The sequence below is a fragment of the Berghia stephanieae genome, chromosome 1, assembly GCF_034508935.2.
Source record: "Berghia stephanieae isolate SIO BIC M18660-M18661 chromosome 1, UCSD_Bste_1.3, whole genome shotgun sequence".
Lineage (NCBI taxonomy): Eukaryota > Metazoa > Mollusca > Gastropoda > Nudibranchia > Aeolidiidae > Berghia > Berghia stephanieae.
The window spans coordinates 98,632,507-98,651,025 of NC_088360.1; the positions used below are offsets into that span (position 1 = coordinate 98,632,507).

Here is an 18,519-nt window from a genome sequence, read left to right on the forward strand (position 1 = left end):
GGAACAAAAGAAAAATCCAAACTACATAGAACCCTCAGAGAGGCTTCAAAAATAATTAACACAGACCTTAGAAGCCTTGACACAACTTATATTAATGCAGTTGAGAAGAAATCTTTTAACATTATCAACGAAAAGAGGCATCCGCTGAACGAAAAATTCCAACTTCTGCGCTCCGGAAGACGGTATCTAGAAGCAAAATGTCGGACAAATCGACATAAGACAACCTTCATTCCAACCGCCATAAAATTAATTAACAAATCTTCTGTGGAAAAATGAGACAACCAATGAAAATAACGAGAAGCAGTGTCGTGAATCATCATCATCGACATTGCCGCCGTCGTTATCATCATCATCATCATCATCATCATCATCATCATCATCATCATCATCATCATCATCATTATCGTAGTCATCATCATCATCATTATCATCATATCATCATCATCATCATCATCACAATTATTGCCATCTTCTTCTTAATATAAGACACTATATTTATAATATGGTTATCTGCTGTCCCAGCAAATATATCGTATCGTTCTATCTGTCTGTGTGTGTGTCTGTGTGTATGTATATATGTATGTATGTATGTATGTATGTATGAATGTAGGCATGCATATACGATGATATGCTGGTTTGTATGTATGTCTGCATGTATGTATGTATGTATGTATATGTGTTTGTATGTACGCTCATTTCTTTTGTATACATGTGTAGAAACAATGTGCAAGCGTGTATGTTCGTGTATGGCTGTGTCTGTATTTGTAAATGTGTTGATGTTCATACCATGAACCAAACTGAGCATTGTTTACCTCACATGAATTGCCTTTAATTTGGACAATAAAGATTATTATTATTATTATTATTAGTAATCTTGTTTGTGTGTACTACTTCTCTTAGGCAGTGTTGTTTCCCTGCTCATCAGCACGCTTTGGACAAGATGTTGTTGAATTTCAGCTGGGTTAGCTAGAGGATCCTTTAAATTCATTGACGAAAGATTCGACGCGAGTGTATTGCTGAAATTTTCTTTGCCTAAGTCATCTCTTATACTGCTGAAGACTTTGGACGATTTACTATTTTGTTTGTAATGCTTATGCCTTGGCTTATTCTTCATTTTCTGTTGGCTTGAACTTTGAAACTAGGAGTCTATGGTCTGTGGATGTCTTCATTCCTGCAATATGTTCGTTTTCCTGATATTAGGTATTTGCGTATTCATTAAAATACGTCATGGAAATGATGTATTGTGAGTCTTCGTAGATTAGAAATAATGATTGTGTTTTTTTGTGTTTTTAACTACAAAATCAAAATCACAATTTACTGTTAATATGGTTGTATTGGAATTGTACTCTATCATTTTTGGCATTCCATAAATAAGCTGCTAAATTGTCCATTTCTAAAGGCATGATACGGCTGAAATTCAAGCCCATTATCTCCCGGTTATGCTTTACTTGTAAAGATAATGTACGAAACAATGATTGACTATTTAAAAAGATAATACTCTAACCACCTGTTCTCCCTATCTCTATTTTTATTTTTTTAAAAAGTTCGATCAGGTCAATCCCCCTACTAAAATCACGACATCCCATGACACGCCGATGGATGATATCCTGATACCATCCTACAATTTAACCCCCCCCCCCCTCCCCTTCCTGTCCAACAAACAACAAAGATCTTTTGATTTATTTTTTTTTTTAAAGAAAAGAAATGGCTAAAAAAAAACATTTAAAAAATACATAACACAAAAACAAATAAACAAAAAAAAAAAAACAAAAAAAACTTTAAAAATAAAATAAAATTGAGCATTTATATAGCGCATTATCCACTTAACATGGTCAGGGCACTTTACAAAGAGTCCCTGGCCAACAGCAACACTGAACAAGTAGGGCGGAACATGGCGCCTGTAAAGAGATATTACCATTTTTTCCCGACAGAGACAGCGCTGTTAACGGCCAGATACTCATTTTATACCTGGGTACGGCTAGATAATGTGGGTTGAGTCTTTTCCAAGGACTCAATTATGCGCCGCTCAGAGCGGGACTCAATCCCAAAACCACATAGTTGCACTATTTTGATTTTTGATGAAGTTTTTTTAATGACAGTACACTCCAAGGGTATATCTAGGCCTATTGCTTCGATTTGAAATCCAAGTTCAAGACAAAAAGGTAAAAATGTTTCCTCTTCAAAGAGAAAGAATGATGGTGGAGATGACAAAACGGAAAGCTTCGTCAGAGAGGCCCTATCCGGCATAAGATCGATCGAATGAAATTATAGAGACAATGTGATTTTTGTTTATTTATTAATTATTACCAAACTACTTTCAAACGACAGAAAAGGTAGGCATAGCACAACATAGCCCAATATCCGCTAAATGTGCTCTTTAATAAATAATGATGTGTGTCGATGTCAAAGAGAAACTTCAACTTTTTTTTTTTTTTTTTTGGTGCAAGCTTGCAATCCTGTACCGTGCTCATGTACCATGTCTGCAATGAAATAAAACACTCATCGCTCGGTACTTGGTTGGTGTGGCACCGTGTGCAAAAGAAGCAATACTTTACTTGGCCGACAAGATTTTTTTATTAAAATAGAGAGATGAAAATAATATGCGAATTAGGAATAAGGCGTGGTTAAGTATCTATTACTTACATTACTCAACATGCAGCCACGACTCAACATGCAGTCATATAAACTCGACGGCCAGTTCAGAAATGGTTTTAAACGTCTTTAATAACTTGGAACTTAAATCATAAGCACAGCAAGTCCACGCATGTTTATGTATATAATCTATTTATAGACCTTACGTAAACAGTTATCACAACCAGCCGAAATCAAGGCCGCCACGCGAGAAGCGACACAACCTCGCACCGCGCCGCACCAAGCGTAACCAAAGCACAGTCATAACATAAACCATGTGACGTTCACCCCACGTTCCCACACGACCCCGAGGGAGGGACGATTCTTATTGGCCGACTCTTTCCATGTGACACCAACATACGCATGTACGTAAAAGGTCATAGTAGTACTACGTTCCCGCCAGAAACGAGTGAAGCGTGCGATTATTCCCTTTAATCATTCCAGCTAAGCTCCCGACAAAATAAAAAAATTAAATGACGAAGATCTAGAAAGACCAAAGATAAGATAGATTGAGAGAGAGAGAGAGAGAGAGAGAGAGAGAGAGATAGATAGATAGAGAGATAGATAGAGAGATAGATAGATAGATAGATAGATAGATAGATAGATAGATAGATAGATAGATAGATAGATAGAGAGGAGATAGATAGATAGAGAGAGAGATAAATTTTTAAAAAACAACAACAAAAAAACTTGAGCTTTTATATAGTGCAATATCCACTAAACGTGCTCAAAGCGCTTAAATAGAGAGGAGATAGATATATAGATAGATTGAGAGAGAGAGAGAGAGAGAGAGAGAGAGAGAGAGATAGATAGATAGATAGATAGATAGACAGATTGATTGAGAGAGAGAGAGATAGATAGAGAGGAGATAAATAGATAGAGAGGAGATAAATAGATAGAGAGAGAGAGAGAGAGAGAGAGAGAGAGAGAGAGAGAGAGAGAGAGAGAGAGAGAGAGAGAGAGAGAGAGAGAGAGAGATTATGGAAACAAAAAAATAAAAGCGGTTGGATGAGCAAGCAGCCACGACTTAACATTTTGCCAAGATATGTCTTTATGACGTGGATGTAGCAGGTTTCTCTCTCTCTTCAGGTTTTATGTTGACTGACAGGTCACAATGACCGCCAATAATATTATTGTCAACAGATAAGCGGAGACACACAGAACACACACGACTCTGGTTAACCACCCCAAGCAAACGATTTCACAATCATTACATTTTGCAAAATACTGAAACAGAAACCGAAACATTAAAAAAAATAAAACAAAGTTGCGCAAGTTCCAAATAAGTTCGATCATATTTTACGAGATATCAAAAAATGGTCCGATTTCTCTCTTTTTGGTTTCATTTCTGTGCCCCCCCCCCCCTCCCCCGATTTTCTATTCAATTATCAAATTATATATTTTTTTGGGCCTGAGGGTCACACAAGCTCAGTAAAGTTGGTAGAGAACTAATTATTGTTTCATACACACAGGAATTTCATTTACCGTGTCTGATCTCTCCCCCCTCCCACCAAAAAAGAAATTGACAGACCAGGTTGTGGTCGCACACCAAACAAAATTAATCATGCAACACTTACCCCCCCCCTCTCTCTCTCTCTCTCTCTCTCTCTCTCTCTCTCTCTCTCTCTCTCTCTCTCTCTCTCTCTCTCCCACACCTCATATCACTATATTATTACACAAGTGTCTAATGAACCTTGGGGGGACACGGCAAGGTCGCATGGGTACAGGTTACTCGTGTTGACAAGGCGAGGCGGTCGTGTCTAAAAATACGACCACACCGCGATTACAAACCAGAGAAGCACCACTTTGCACCTCGCACGTGATCGGTGAAGAGAGAAAGTGCTGGAACGGAAATGATTGGAAATGATGAAAACCTACGATTAGCCTGGCGACTTCGTACGATTTACACCCCTGACTGACCTCATAATGACCATAGTGGTTGGTCACTTGACTGTGATAGTGGCCTTGATCGGATAGGTCTTCAGGGCTTCATTGCTCATGCATAATATTTTGTAATAGTAAAAGGCCATTGCGACGGCTAATCAAAGATGGAGGGCATTGACTTCTAATTAATAGAGTGGTAAGTAATTTCATAAGGGCGGATACGCAGGTGATAATAAGCGTAATAGAAAATTATTATTATTATTATTATTATTTATTATTATTATTATTATTATTATTATTATTATTATATTATTATTATTATTATTATTATATTATTATTATTATTATTTATTATTATTTATTATTATTATATCATCATCATCATCATCATCATCATCATCATCATATCATCATCATCATCATTATTATTATTATTATTATTATTATTATTATTATCATTATTATTATTGTTGTTGTTATTATTATTATTAATATCGATGATGTGATGATGATGATGATGATGATGATGATGATGATGATAACGAGTTCAATTTCTAAAACCTAATGCACCCATCATAATACTACCACATTGAGACGACGAGTTACACACACGCACACAAAAGGACACACTACCTTGACTTGCATCAGCCAGCCGTCCTACCCTGCTGTAATTCGGTAACGAGAAAGTGTCATTGCATCGAACAACAAGGTCATGAGTCAGACAGCGTCTACTTAATGCTAAGAGAACGTTCTAGACACCTGGTCTTGAATGCATGATGAAATAATACATGCCCAGACTAATAATAATAATAATAATAATAATAATAATAATAATAATAATAATAATAATAATAATAATAATAATAATAATAATAATATATTCTCAAAAGCAAGCACTTTTTCTTATTCTTTTAAAACATAGAGCTTTTATATTGAGCAATATCCACTAAACGTGCTCAAAGCCCTTTACAAAGGGTCCCCGATCAAAAGCAACACTTAACATGTAGGGCGAGACATGACGCCTGTTAGGCGATATGACAAGTTTATTTCCGACAGAGACAATGCTGTTTACGGCCAGCTACTCGTTTTACACCTGAGTACGGCGAGAGAATGTGAGTAAATTAAATAGCCTTTTCCAAGGACTCAACTATGCATCGCTCAAAGCGGGACTCGAACCCAGACCCACTAGACCACATTATAGCCTATGTTTGTTTGACACTTGAAAATGTGTTATGATTATTTAATATAATGGATGACACTGAATAAGGATATACAGTACTTGACACTCTCGATGAGCTGAGAAAGTAGTTTTCAAGTACATGAAGTAAAGCTACCTAATATTAGTATTAATATATTATAAATCCACTTGCCATTAATGCTGCTCATCGCTGCATGATGATATTATTATTATAAGCAAAGAGGAGACAAAGACAAAAAGAAAGACAGCAGGCGAGATGGATAGGAAGAGAGAAATTGAGATAGAGATAGGATGAGGGAAAGAAAAAAGGAAAGAATGAAGAATGAAAGAAAGAACGGATTAAAACAGATAGATAGATAGATAGATAGATAGATAGATAGATAGATAGATAGATAGATAGATAGATAGATAGATAGATAGATAGATAGATAGATAGATAGATAGATAGATAGATAGATAGATTGATGGGTGGTTTGATGGGATGGATGGACAGACTGATGGTTGGATGGAAGGATTTATGGAAAAAAAAGAAAGAAAAAATAAAGTGAGGGGGGGAGGGGGGGGGGGTGTTCCACGTTGTAGCATAATTAATTCATAATCATCATGATGACTAAGCTTAAAGCAATAGGATTGGTCTGACTGAAATCTGGTAAAAGCCTGGTGGTCTCAGTAAAAAAGAAATGTGATGGCGTTCTATAAAAGGCGATGTCTTGTCCGACATGTCATGTTAAGTGTTTCTATTTTATCATTTCGATCCATTGCAAAGAACGTTGAATACATTGGTGGATATTGTACTAAATATACAATAAGCACTTATACGAGTAGTTTGTTATCGAAAATAATTTCCGACGGTCATTGTTTTGGTTTCACACTACTAAATGCGTCTAGATAGGCACCACGCAACCGGAGAATGCATTTCGAAATAATGTTTAAATTTTCTTTTTACAGTTAGATAATACAATTTATCATTTCTTTTCAAGAGACACATTAGTTTTCAAAATTTTTGTATAGAGCAATATTTACTAAACGTGTTTAAAGCGTGTAACTAGGGAGTCCCCAGCCGCAGCACTAAATATGTAGGACGAGACATGACGGCGATATTACAATTTGTTTTCCCCGACAAAGATAACGCTTGTTAACGACCAGGTACTCATTTTACACCCAGAGTACGGTGAGAGAATGTGCCTCGACTCCAAGGACTCAGAACGGAACTCGAACCCTGGGCCTTTCGGTCTGAAGGTGTCCTACTACAAGACTACATAGCCACACGGGAGAGAGGGCGGTGGAAGTGGGGAGGGAGGGGGGGGGGGGGCGAAGATTCGTATCCAAACATAAACATAACAAAGACAAAAGGGTGGGTTGAGGTTAGTGAGCATGAAATGAAGAGGGCAACGATGATTGAGGTATTAATAGTCCTCTTCAAAACTTGGCCGAGTGCCACCCTATCGCCTTGGGCGCGGGGTCAGGTGTCAATCCCCTGTAATCTTAGTCCAGCAGCATTTCTGTAACAATAAATTAGATTCTAACAGGTTACTTACATTTAGTAGGACCCTATGATATTACACGGCCTTCTTGAATAATTTCTGCAAAAATTGAGTTAGACCTAGCTGCCTTAACGAGATAGAAGAGAGGGGAAAGGGCGATGGCTTTGTTATGTTTTTGTTATTTTTTCCCCTTCTTTTCCTTTGACTGACATAATGGAAAGTATATCTCAGTAATGACATCCATTTTGTTGTTGTTGTTGTTGTTAAAATCATAATCATAAAGGGCTGGATTATGTCAAAAGACCTTAAAATACCCTGTTGTTGTTTTTGCTATAAACAAAAGAAAATATCAAATTCTTGTTCTTTCTTTTTTTTTAATTTTTTTGTTTTGTTTTAAATAATAAAGCGCGCAGCGAAACACTGTCATCAATTTCTATTATCGTAGTTGTACGGAGTTATGGATGGACGATTCAGGACAATAGATGGATAGATCAATACATTTAAGACACGATGGAAGCGTGCGCAGACAGATAATTACCAATATTTAAAAATAAACAAACAAAGGCATGCTATTTATAGCATTTGTGTATACGCACTTATTGTTATTGTTTGCTTGTGAAGTAGGTAGACTAGACAAAGAATAGATCATTCTGGAAAAAAAAGTTTTCATGTGTATATATTATAATGAATTTTAAATATATATTATCAACTATAAGAATTTTTTTAGAATGATATATATATTAATATATTATATATATATATAAAGTAGGGGTGGGGGAAGAGAGGGAGAGAGAGAGAGAGACACACACACACACACACACACACACACACACACACACACACAGAGAGAGAGACAGACAGACGTAATAGGCACCAGAGAGAGGGTAACTAGTTAGTTAAGTATGTACTTATTATTAGTGGTTGAAGATAATAATAGAGAATAAATACACGGTACATTGTTGTGACGTCCATCCAACAGAAATCATTATTTCAGTTCAGTGTGGCCTAATGGTCTAGTGGTAAGGCGCTCAGCTTGTTCTAACCACTAGTTCGGGTCCCACGAAAAGTTGAGTTTTTGATTTTCTCACCGTACTCAGATGAAAGATGAGTACTTGGCCGATATTGCTAACATTCTTGTTTGCGTGAAAAAAAAAAGTTTGAGTGAAGACGTAAATTGTAAATGTTTCTTCAAGTATTGCTGTTGGCTTGGGGCTAAGTTAAATCTCTTTGTTGAGCCCATTTAAGATGAAATAGATTTACATAGACGCTCACCTTTTCTTCACAAATATTTAACTGGGGTATCTGTAACATTTATAGAACCGTAATACTGCTACTACTACTACTACTACTACTACTACTACTACTACTACTACTACTACTACTACTATTACTACTACTACTACTACTATTACTACTACTACTACTACTACTACTACTACTACTACTACTAATACTACAACAACAAATCCTTCTACAACTTATCGTAATTCTTATCATTACCAATTTTATAAACATCAACGACGTTATCATCATCCTAAGAGAGAGAGAGAGAGAGAGAGAGAGAGAGAGAGAGAGAGAGAGAGAGAGAGAGAGAGAGAGAGAGAGAGAGAGAGAGGGGGGTGAAGATGGGTCGGATGGGGTCATAGACCGCGTGACCCTTGACGAAACCGCTTGAGGTTAAAAGTAAAAGTGACCCTGTTGCTGTTGCGGGCGGTCACATCACGTCTAAGTGTTGCCAACTGACTGCCCTGCCCGTGTGTGGTGAAGGAGTGAGTGAGAGGTTGCCGCAACTGGTGCAATCGTAAACATACATTTCGAGTTCCTTGTGTCATTGTGCGGGTTTGTCTATTCTTCCTAATATTATTATGTCTGTGGTAGCTCTTTTTTAAAATCTATTTTTGTTTTCAGTTTGTTTGTTTTGTTATTATTTTATTATTTGTTTTCACCGTCTTTGTATCTTTGGTCGAGTGAAGAGAGAGGAGGGAGAGAGAGAGAGAGAGAGAGAGAGGGGGGGGGGGGGGGGGGGGGGGGAATGGTCCGTGGATATGATTAATTTTAGTTGAAACGCAGTTAAGGTCCGCCTAACAAATCAAGTTAAAGTTTGCTCACTACAATGTAGTAGGACAGTTTTACGTATTATCGCTAACAAAAATGAAAAAGAAAAACAAAACAAACAAAGAACAAACAAACAATAAATGTCATATTTAAATATAAATAGTAGAAATAAAAATAGATTATAGCTTAATCACCCAAACATGTGTAATGTTAATCAGCTGTTCGTTGTCCACGACATGTCACCGAGTACACTTCAAATCACATATTAATATTGCAAAATGAGCATTGAAATTAGCCTGACTCATAACGGACGGCAACAACAGTACAGGACCATCCCTGTGTCAAAATACAAACGTGATAAAACTCTATCTGCCAATGGAGAGGTCTCGATAAAATAAGGGAGGGAAATCTCCCACCTCACCATCCCATTTGATCTCAACGATAGATAAACGGGAGACAGTTTAATATCATAACCGATAAATGAAATCGGTACATAATGATTTAGCGCCCACGGTGCCAAACGCATTCATCAATGGGATCGGATGCACGAGAGGCGCCAAGCCAGTACAGTGACGTAATTGCATGCATGATGAAATGAAAACTAAAAAAGAAATACAAAAAAAAAAAAAAAAAACAAAAAAAACCACGAAACAACAACAGAAACAACAACAACAAAAGCAAAACAACGGGAAAAAACAACGAACTTTTTTTTAAAAAACAGACTGATGATGATGATGATGATGATGATGATGATGAAGAAGAAGAAGGAGAAGAACAACAACAACAACAACTCGAGCTGAAAAGTGCTCAAATCACTTTATAAAGACCCAGCAACACTTCACATGGAGGACGAAGCCCAATGACTATTAGGAGCTATTGCTTTATTATTATTATTATTATTATTATTATTATTATTATTATTATTATTATTATTATTATTATTATTATTATTATTATTATTATTATTATTATTAATATTATCATCATCATTATTATTTGCCGAACGATGTTACCGGTTCGCTGTTACATGCTAGGCATTCATAATATTACACCTGGGTACATAATAATTACTAATATTCAGTTATTTATTTATTTATTTATTTGGAACACTTGCTAAAACAACAACGAAACCAAAACAACTAGAAAATAAAGCATACCGAATTAGCTATTAGTCTAAACAGTGTGATTCAATTAATGTGAAGACTAAAAATGAGTTTCGACGCGCATTATTAAGCTGCACCACTATTTTAAAACAATCATATCTAGAAAAAAAAATCGTGCACACCTCAGATGACCGCATTGAACCCACACAAAAGTTCACAATGAATCACCCTGTGTTATTATTATTATATACAAACAACAGTCACTGGAAATATTGTGGGATGAAAGGTTTCACAAATCAAAAGGAGAGGGGGGTCGAGGCGGGGGTACCCCAAAATAAAATCCAATAACGGGAAATAGCTTCTTATAATATTGACCCGAGAGCTATAGATAGTATGCAGATGACGTCACTCAGGCCTTTGTTATTGTTTTTGCCATCCGCGTTTGTGAGTTGTTCTCACTAAACTGTATTAACAAGACTATAAAAGTTCATGGTGACACAGAGTTTGTGTGTTGGTCCGTTATACTTCCGGATGGCAATGTTGTGAACTCCTTGGCCAAGCGCATTCTATCTATACGAGGACCTCTATAGATGTCACTGCCCGAGAGCCAAAGACCAGAGTCTAAAGAGGCCTTTCCTTGAGTCCCAGTAATTTACCGATTTGGGTTTTAAATCGTATTAGCCTATAAAACCTTTTCCTCATATCTAAAACAATTTAAAAATACAAAAATGGTAAAATGGAATGAAATAACTTTAGGCTATCTATAGATAGTATGCGCTTGGCCAAGGAGTTCACAACATTGCCATCCGGAAGTAGAACGGACCAACACACAAAACTATGTGTAGCCATGAACTTTTATAGTCTGGTTAATACAGTTTAGTGAGAACAACTCACAAACGCGGATGGCAAAATACAATAACAAAGGCTTGAGTGACGTCATCATCGAACTATCTATAGATAGAATGCGCTTGGCCAAGAAGTTCACAACATTGCCATCCGGAAGTATAAATAGTATGCAGATGACGTCACTCAGGCCTTTGTTATGGTTTTTGCCATCCGCGTTTGTGAGTTGTTCTCACTAAACTGTATTAACCAGACTATAAACGTTCATGGTTACACAGAGTTTGTGTGTTGGTCCGTTATACTTCCGGATCGCAATGTTGTGAACTCCTTGGCCAAGCGCATTCTATCTATAACGGACCAACACACAAACTCTGTGTAACCATGAACTTTTATAGTCTTGTTAATACAGTTTAGTGAGAACAACTCACAAACGCGGATGGCAAAAACAATAACAAAGGCCTGAGTGACGTCATCTGCATACTATCTATAACTGTACTATGTATTTGTATGCGCACTTCATCATCAATTGGTCTGTTATCACCGTTTATATTATGACCCGTATATGAACAGAGAAGAAAAGGGGTGTTATAATAATACTCGTGTATTTCACACTTGAATCAACGAGTCGGAGAATTGGCATGAACCGTGAACTATAACTACAGCTAAGCTAGATCGCATTTACTCAAGAAAGAAAAAAAAAACAAACAGGTGGGTATCGAATCCTCAAAACTGGATACAAACTTCCAAAAAGCAGCAAGAATGATAGAGTATAAAGCAATTTCATTAGCCATGTATTTTAGAAAGCACATCATTTTTATCATTCTGTCTTTAATTTCTGCATTGCTTGATTTTTAAGATGACGCTTGCATCACGCAAGGTCATTTCAAGTTCTGTATGACCTAACGCGTACACTCGAATTAAACATTTGCATATTTGCAATCGAATATAATATGTACTCATTCTAACCATTAAGGTTGCAAGCACCTGGTTAGATTGAAAATGACAAAATATTTTGTCTTGACAAAATGTATGATATTATTATGAGAAGTTGGCTTTTTAGTTCTAATTAAAACTTGAATTTAATACAACGGGAAGGGTATACTTGAAGTTGGCGTTAGAAAAACGGGCCAGGTAATACTGGTGGTGGAGCCAGGATGATGATCATGATAATGATGATGAAGAGGAAGAGAAGGAGGTGAGGAAAACGATAAGGATGATTGTGGCAAGAGGGGGAGGAGAGATAGAGGAGTGGAGGAGGAAATGAAGGAAGAGGAGGAGGGGGGGGGGGGGAAGGGAAAGAGTGGTGGACGAGTAATGTGGGCGTGTGTGGGGGAGGGGGGGGGGGGTGTGATTACCACAAAGAAAGAAGTCGAAAAACGAAAAAAATTAATTAAATGCAAAAGGATAACAAGCGAAACGAAACAGGAATGATGACAATTAAAAATTACACGTGAATGCCGATCGATAAACAACAATAGATGGAGATATAATATGGGTCAGTTGACCTACGTAGACATAAGTACGAGCAACAATAATAGCTTGCAGCTGCTGTGACCTACTTTTTAAGAGTCCATTATTATGATTTTACTAAACAATAGCATAAACAGGTTTCAATAAGATTGACATAAACAAATGACAACTGAAACCCGAATCGAGAACAACCGCGTATCTAGGGAACTTAAAATTAAAACTAAAATCAAAGTGGCAAAATATATCCTTATATTCATAACAAGATCTGAAACTTACCGATAAACCATCAATCAAAGAATCGAAACCGGATTTTTCACAATTGCGAAGTTTGAAAAGTTTTTAGTCCTTGTAAAACACAAATGCAGTTGAATTTCCAATGGTATTTATAAACATAATAAATGCGGAGATACCAAAGGAGAGCAGATAATCTGAAGTCCTTTCACAAGTTCATGAAATCACCGCTGTGCTTGAGCAAACAGATTTACAACGAAGTAGCCTGGTGAACTGAACCACGACTTGACACAACTTTCCCGTCTGACGATTTGGCGCGTTTTGAAAGGAGAAACGAGGACACGCGGGTTTTGTTTTGGTTTGTGGGTGACGAACTGACGTGTGCGGTGTTTGTGTGTACGTATGTGTGTGTAAATGGGCGGAGTCTAGCGTTGTCAATCAAGCGGATCGTGCGACCGTGGGCGGGGTTTCATTTCAATTGAGGAGGTCGGAGGCGATCCTAATAATAATAACGGGACTGTTTGCAGTTTGCGAACTTGATTTATGACGGTGGCTGCAAGGTTTGTTTGGCAGACACAAGCACCGACAACATGACACCGATAACACCATTAGATATTGATAACGTTGGTCTGATTCTGTAAATCTGTTAGCCTATTTTATACGTTGCCAATTCTTAACTTCAGTGTTAGCAGTTGTTGAACAGATCTCTTTCTTTCTTCTGTTATCGGGTGTCTTGAAAATTGAGTGTCAGTGCATGGATTTGTTTTGAGTTGTCCTTTTGATAGGTAAATATGGTGATATCACGGTTACTAAATTGATTGAAAACACAAAGAAAAGGAGTAGGTAAGTTTTAGGGGAAGGAAGGAATGGAGATGGTATGATGATGATGATATGATGATGATGATGATGATGATGATGATGAGGAGGAGGAGGAGGAGGAGGAGGAGGAGGAGGAGGAGGAGGACGATGATGATGGGGATGACGAGGAGAAAGAGAAGGAATCATTTTGATTATTTTATTTTTTGTATGTGTTTTTTTAAATGATTTGTATTGTTTTTTTATTTGTTGACGTTGTTGTTGTTGTTGTTGTTGTTGTTGTTGTTGTTGTTGTTGTGCGGCTATGTGGTCTTGTGGTTTAACACTCTCTTTCCGATCGGAGGCTCGTGGGTTTGAGCCTCAATCGGTGCATAGTTGATGAGTCACTGGCAAAGTCTCTTTACTCACATTCTCTCAACGTACTCTGGTGTAAAATAAGTATCTGGCCGTTAACAGCGTTTTCTATGTCGAAAAAAAATTGGTAATATAGCCTAACAGGCACCATGTCTCCTCGTTCTACATGATACGTGTTGCTGTTGATCAGGAATCCTTTGTAAAGCGCGTTGAGCACATTTAGTGGATGTTGCGCTCTATAAAAGCTCAATTGTCAGTTGTTGTTTTTGTTTTTATTTCATCTTGTTTTAGCTAATTTTTTGTTGTACTTGTCAAAAAGATAGTCGACTTAGTGGCGTTCCTACTCCACTGATTATTCACGTCATACCTTTTTGTTTTCCACTATGCAGACAACTGCAACAGTACAGTACGTAAGAGGAGTTTCTTAATCTTAAAAAAAAAGCAAAAACAAATATAAACCAAAAAAAAAAAAACAAAAAAAGAAAAACAAAAACAAAACAAAAACGTTATCACCGAATTTATCGAGGGATTTCCTCATAATCCGAGTATAATTATGTAGAATAACTTATTCTGCACTCGATCGAGCAGGGTTTCCTAGAAACCATCAGGACTTGTAAAAAGAACGATACTTAATCCTCTTCGGGCCTTGAGGCACATAGGGCATCCACCAGACATCTCCATTTTTTGCGATCGGCTGCTTTTGCGGTGGCTGTATCTAGAAATCATCGGGACCTGTACAAAGAACGAGAAGTAAACAACAATGTGGACATTTGATTGAGTTTGAAGAAACCGTGTGTTCGAGGAAACCGTACTCGATTTTATGTTAAAAGCATGAATGGGGTGATGTCGTGCTGAACATGAGCTTTATTGAGCTTTATATAGAGAAATATCCACTCAATGATCTCAAAGCGCTTTACAATGGGTCCCTGGTCAACAGCAACATTTAACATGTAGGACGGGACATGGCGCCTGTTAGGCGATATTACAATTTTCCGGACAAAGACAACGCTGTTAACGGCCAGGTACTCATTTTACACCTGAGTACGGTGAGAGAATGTGAGTAAAGAGCCTTTTCCAAGGACTCAACTATGCGCCGAGCGCGAGGCTCAAACACAGGACCTTCCGATTCGAAAGCGAGTGACATACCACTAGACCACATAGCCGCTACTGAAAAGAATCTTGAGGAGGTGCCCCTGGCTTCTGTTTGTTTTGTTTTTTTGTTTTTTGTTGTTGTTTTTTTTTTTTGTTTTTGTTTTGTTGTTGTTGTTTTTTCCCCTTCTGTTGCGGTTACCGCCCTCTTCAACATTCAGACGCCTATTAGTGACCCTTCGTCTCAAAACGGTATTATGTCGGGTTGGTTAAAATGTTGAAAATTGAATTTATAGCCAGAAATATCAGACTTGTGTTGAGTTAGTACGTTTTATTGAAGAGAATGGATACCATATTTTAGGTTGCTAATGCCAACAATTTATATTTTTGACCAGTTTAACATTGAATTCGTCTTTTAAGCATATGGTTCGTTCCGACATAATACCGTTTTGAGACTATGGGTCACAAAATATTGTAAAATTTAATTTGTACGTACGGCATGTGTATTACTCACATGCAGAATCGTAGCAGATAACCAACTCACGATTTAAATTCTTTATCTCCACGTCAGCAGTAACATTTATTGATGAGTAATCCTCCCACTGTTGTAAATTCTTTTGCCGTGTTTGTTTTTTTTTTCATTTTTCTTTCTTCTTCGTTTATTATTATTGTCTTCACGTTTAAATGTCTAATTGTGACCCATCGTCTCAAAACGGAATTATGTCGGAACGAACCATATGCTTAAAAGACGAATTGAATGTTAAACTGGTCAAAAATGTAAATTGTTGGTATTAGCAACCTAAAATATGGTATCCATTCTCTTCAATAAAATATACTAACTCAACACAAGTCTGATATTTCTGGCTATAAATTCAATTTTCAACATTTTAACCAACCCGACATAATACCGTTTTGAGGCGAAGGGTCACAATTGGTGAAGGGACGCCGTGTCTTCCTCGGCTCTATCCGGTATCCATGCCTTATTTGTGCGGCTATGTTGTCTAGTGGTATGACACTCGCTTTCGGGTCGGAAGGTCCTGGGTTCGAGCCTCGGTCGGCGCATAGTTGATTCCTTGGAGAAGGCTCTTTACTCACATTCGCTCACACCGTACTCATGTGTAAAATGAGTACCTGACCGTTAACAGCGTTGTCTCTGTCCGAAAAAAAAAATAATTGAATATCGCCTAACAGGCGTCATAATGTCCCATCCTAATAAATGTTAAATGTTGCTGTTGGCCAGGAACCCCTTGTAAAGCGCTTTGAGCACGTTTATTGGATATTGTTCTATATAAAAGCTCAATTAATAAAAAATAAAAATAATGCTGAAAACTTTTATTATCGTGCTATAACTCCGAGACACCAGACTCTAAGCGCTTAAATTACAAATTACAATTAGCCATCGTTAGTTTGCTATGGCCCATACAGTTTTGTCTGAAAAGAGTATTTTAATTACAACAATCACCGGCCCCATAAAAATTTAGATTATCAGACCTGAAATTATGTATACGTCAACCATAGCTCTATACATAATCTGTGGAAATGGGATGTACAAATATGTGACCAATCACCTCAACCTGGTATTGTGTCAAAGTGAACCAATTTATGTCGATAAGTTAATTTTACTTTACCTGAGATTTTATATAGTGCAGTATCCAATAAACGTGCTCAAGGTGCTTTACAAAGGGTCCGTGACGTAACACATAACATGTAGAACGAGACATGATGCCTGTTAGGCGATATTACAATTTTTTAAAGGACAGAGACAACGCTGTTAACGGCCAGGTACTCATTTTCACAACTGGTAGGCCTACCATATCAAAAATCGTCTTTTGATGTTGCATACGTTGGGCAGGTTTTCTGGAGATAGTATGCGCTTGGCTAAGAAGCTCAAAACATTGCCATCCGGAAGTATAACGGACCAACACACAAAACCGTGTGTATCCATGAACATTTATAGTCAGGTTAAATACAGTTTAGTGAGCATTACTCATAAACGCGAATGGCAAAAAACAATAACAAAGACCTGAGTGACGTCAACTATGAACTATCTATAGATAGTATGCAGATGACGTCACTCAGGCCTTTGTTATTGTTTTTGCCATCCGCGTTTGTGAGTTGTTCTCACTAAACTGTATTAACCAGACTATAAAATTTCATGGTTACACAGAGTTTGTGTGTTGGTCCGTTATACTTCCGGATGGCAATGTTGTGAACTCCTTGGCCAAGCGCATTCTATCTATAATATTATGGCGGGCGTCTTCTTCTCCTTCACTACAATCAAACTTGTATTATTATAATCTGTTTCTCCTATTTTTAAATCTTTTCTTTCATTTTATCAATCTAGATGAATGAAGGTGACGTCACTCAGCTCTTCGTTATTGCTTGTGGAACGGATGATAAACGTTCTTACTGAGTAAATTGGGGATTTTTAAAATAATGTTGTGCAAGGGGAGAAAAAACCCCCAAAAAAACTAAACTAAACGAATGTACCTGAAGCGCAGCTCGAACCCGGGACCTTCCAGCCACAGTGCAATGCTTTAACCTGCATGCACCCGGGATCGAACTAAGTCACCGAATCGAGTGCTCTATCAACTGAGCTATTGAGACCTCCAAATTGCGTTACTTACTTTTTGTAATTATTAGGAAGGGTAGTAACATGGCCTGCCAAACACCGACATACTCTGGCAAAAGAAAAAACAGGTCAAAATTTTGGCCACAAAACTCATTCCTCAAATTAGATGAGAATCAATTAATTGATTAAAATGACCCTCATCTTGTCAAAAACTCTCAAACCTGGGACTTTGTTGAAGACCTTCATGAGTCCCAGGTCTAAGAGCTTTTGACAAGATGAAACGAGTTTTCTGGCCAAAGTTTTAAAAACTTTTTTTTTTTTCAGAGTGTGACTGGTAGCACTGACTAAGACTTGATGTTTTAATTGTGACCCTTCGCCTCAAAACGGTACTATGTCGGGTGGGTTAAAATGTTGAAAATTGAATTTATAGCCAGAAATATCAGACTTGTGTTGAGTAAGTATATTTTATTGAAGAGAATGGATACCATATTTTAGGGAGCTAATGCCAACAATTTATATTTTTTGACCAGTTTAACATTTAATTCGTCTTTTAAGCATATGGTTCGTTCCGACATAATACCGTTTTGAGACGATGGGTCACAAATTAGATGAGAATCAATTGATTAAAATGACCCTCATCATGTCAAAAACTTTTCAAACCTGGGACTTCTTTGAGGACCTTCTTAAGTCCCAGGTTTAAGAACTTTTGACAAGATGAGTGTCATTTGAATCGTTGAGGACGAGTTAGTTTTCTGGCCAAAATTTTAACAACTTTTTTTTTTTTCAGAG

At 37.3% G+C, this 18,519-nt stretch overlaps 1 protein-coding gene across 1 annotated transcript in view; it reads right to left on the reverse strand.

Annotated features, from left to right (window-relative positions):
• The window catches only part of LOC144962511 (uncharacterized), a 33,766-nt gene extending 20,544 nt beyond the window's left edge, over window positions 1–13,222 (reverse strand). The window contains exon 1 of the mRNA XM_078895516.1: window positions 12,945–13,222. The gene's annotated coding sequence lies outside the window, so the exon portion shown is untranslated. The remainder of the gene's footprint in view (window positions 1–12,944) is intronic.
• Between the last annotated feature and the right edge of the window lie 5,297 nt (window positions 13,223–18,519).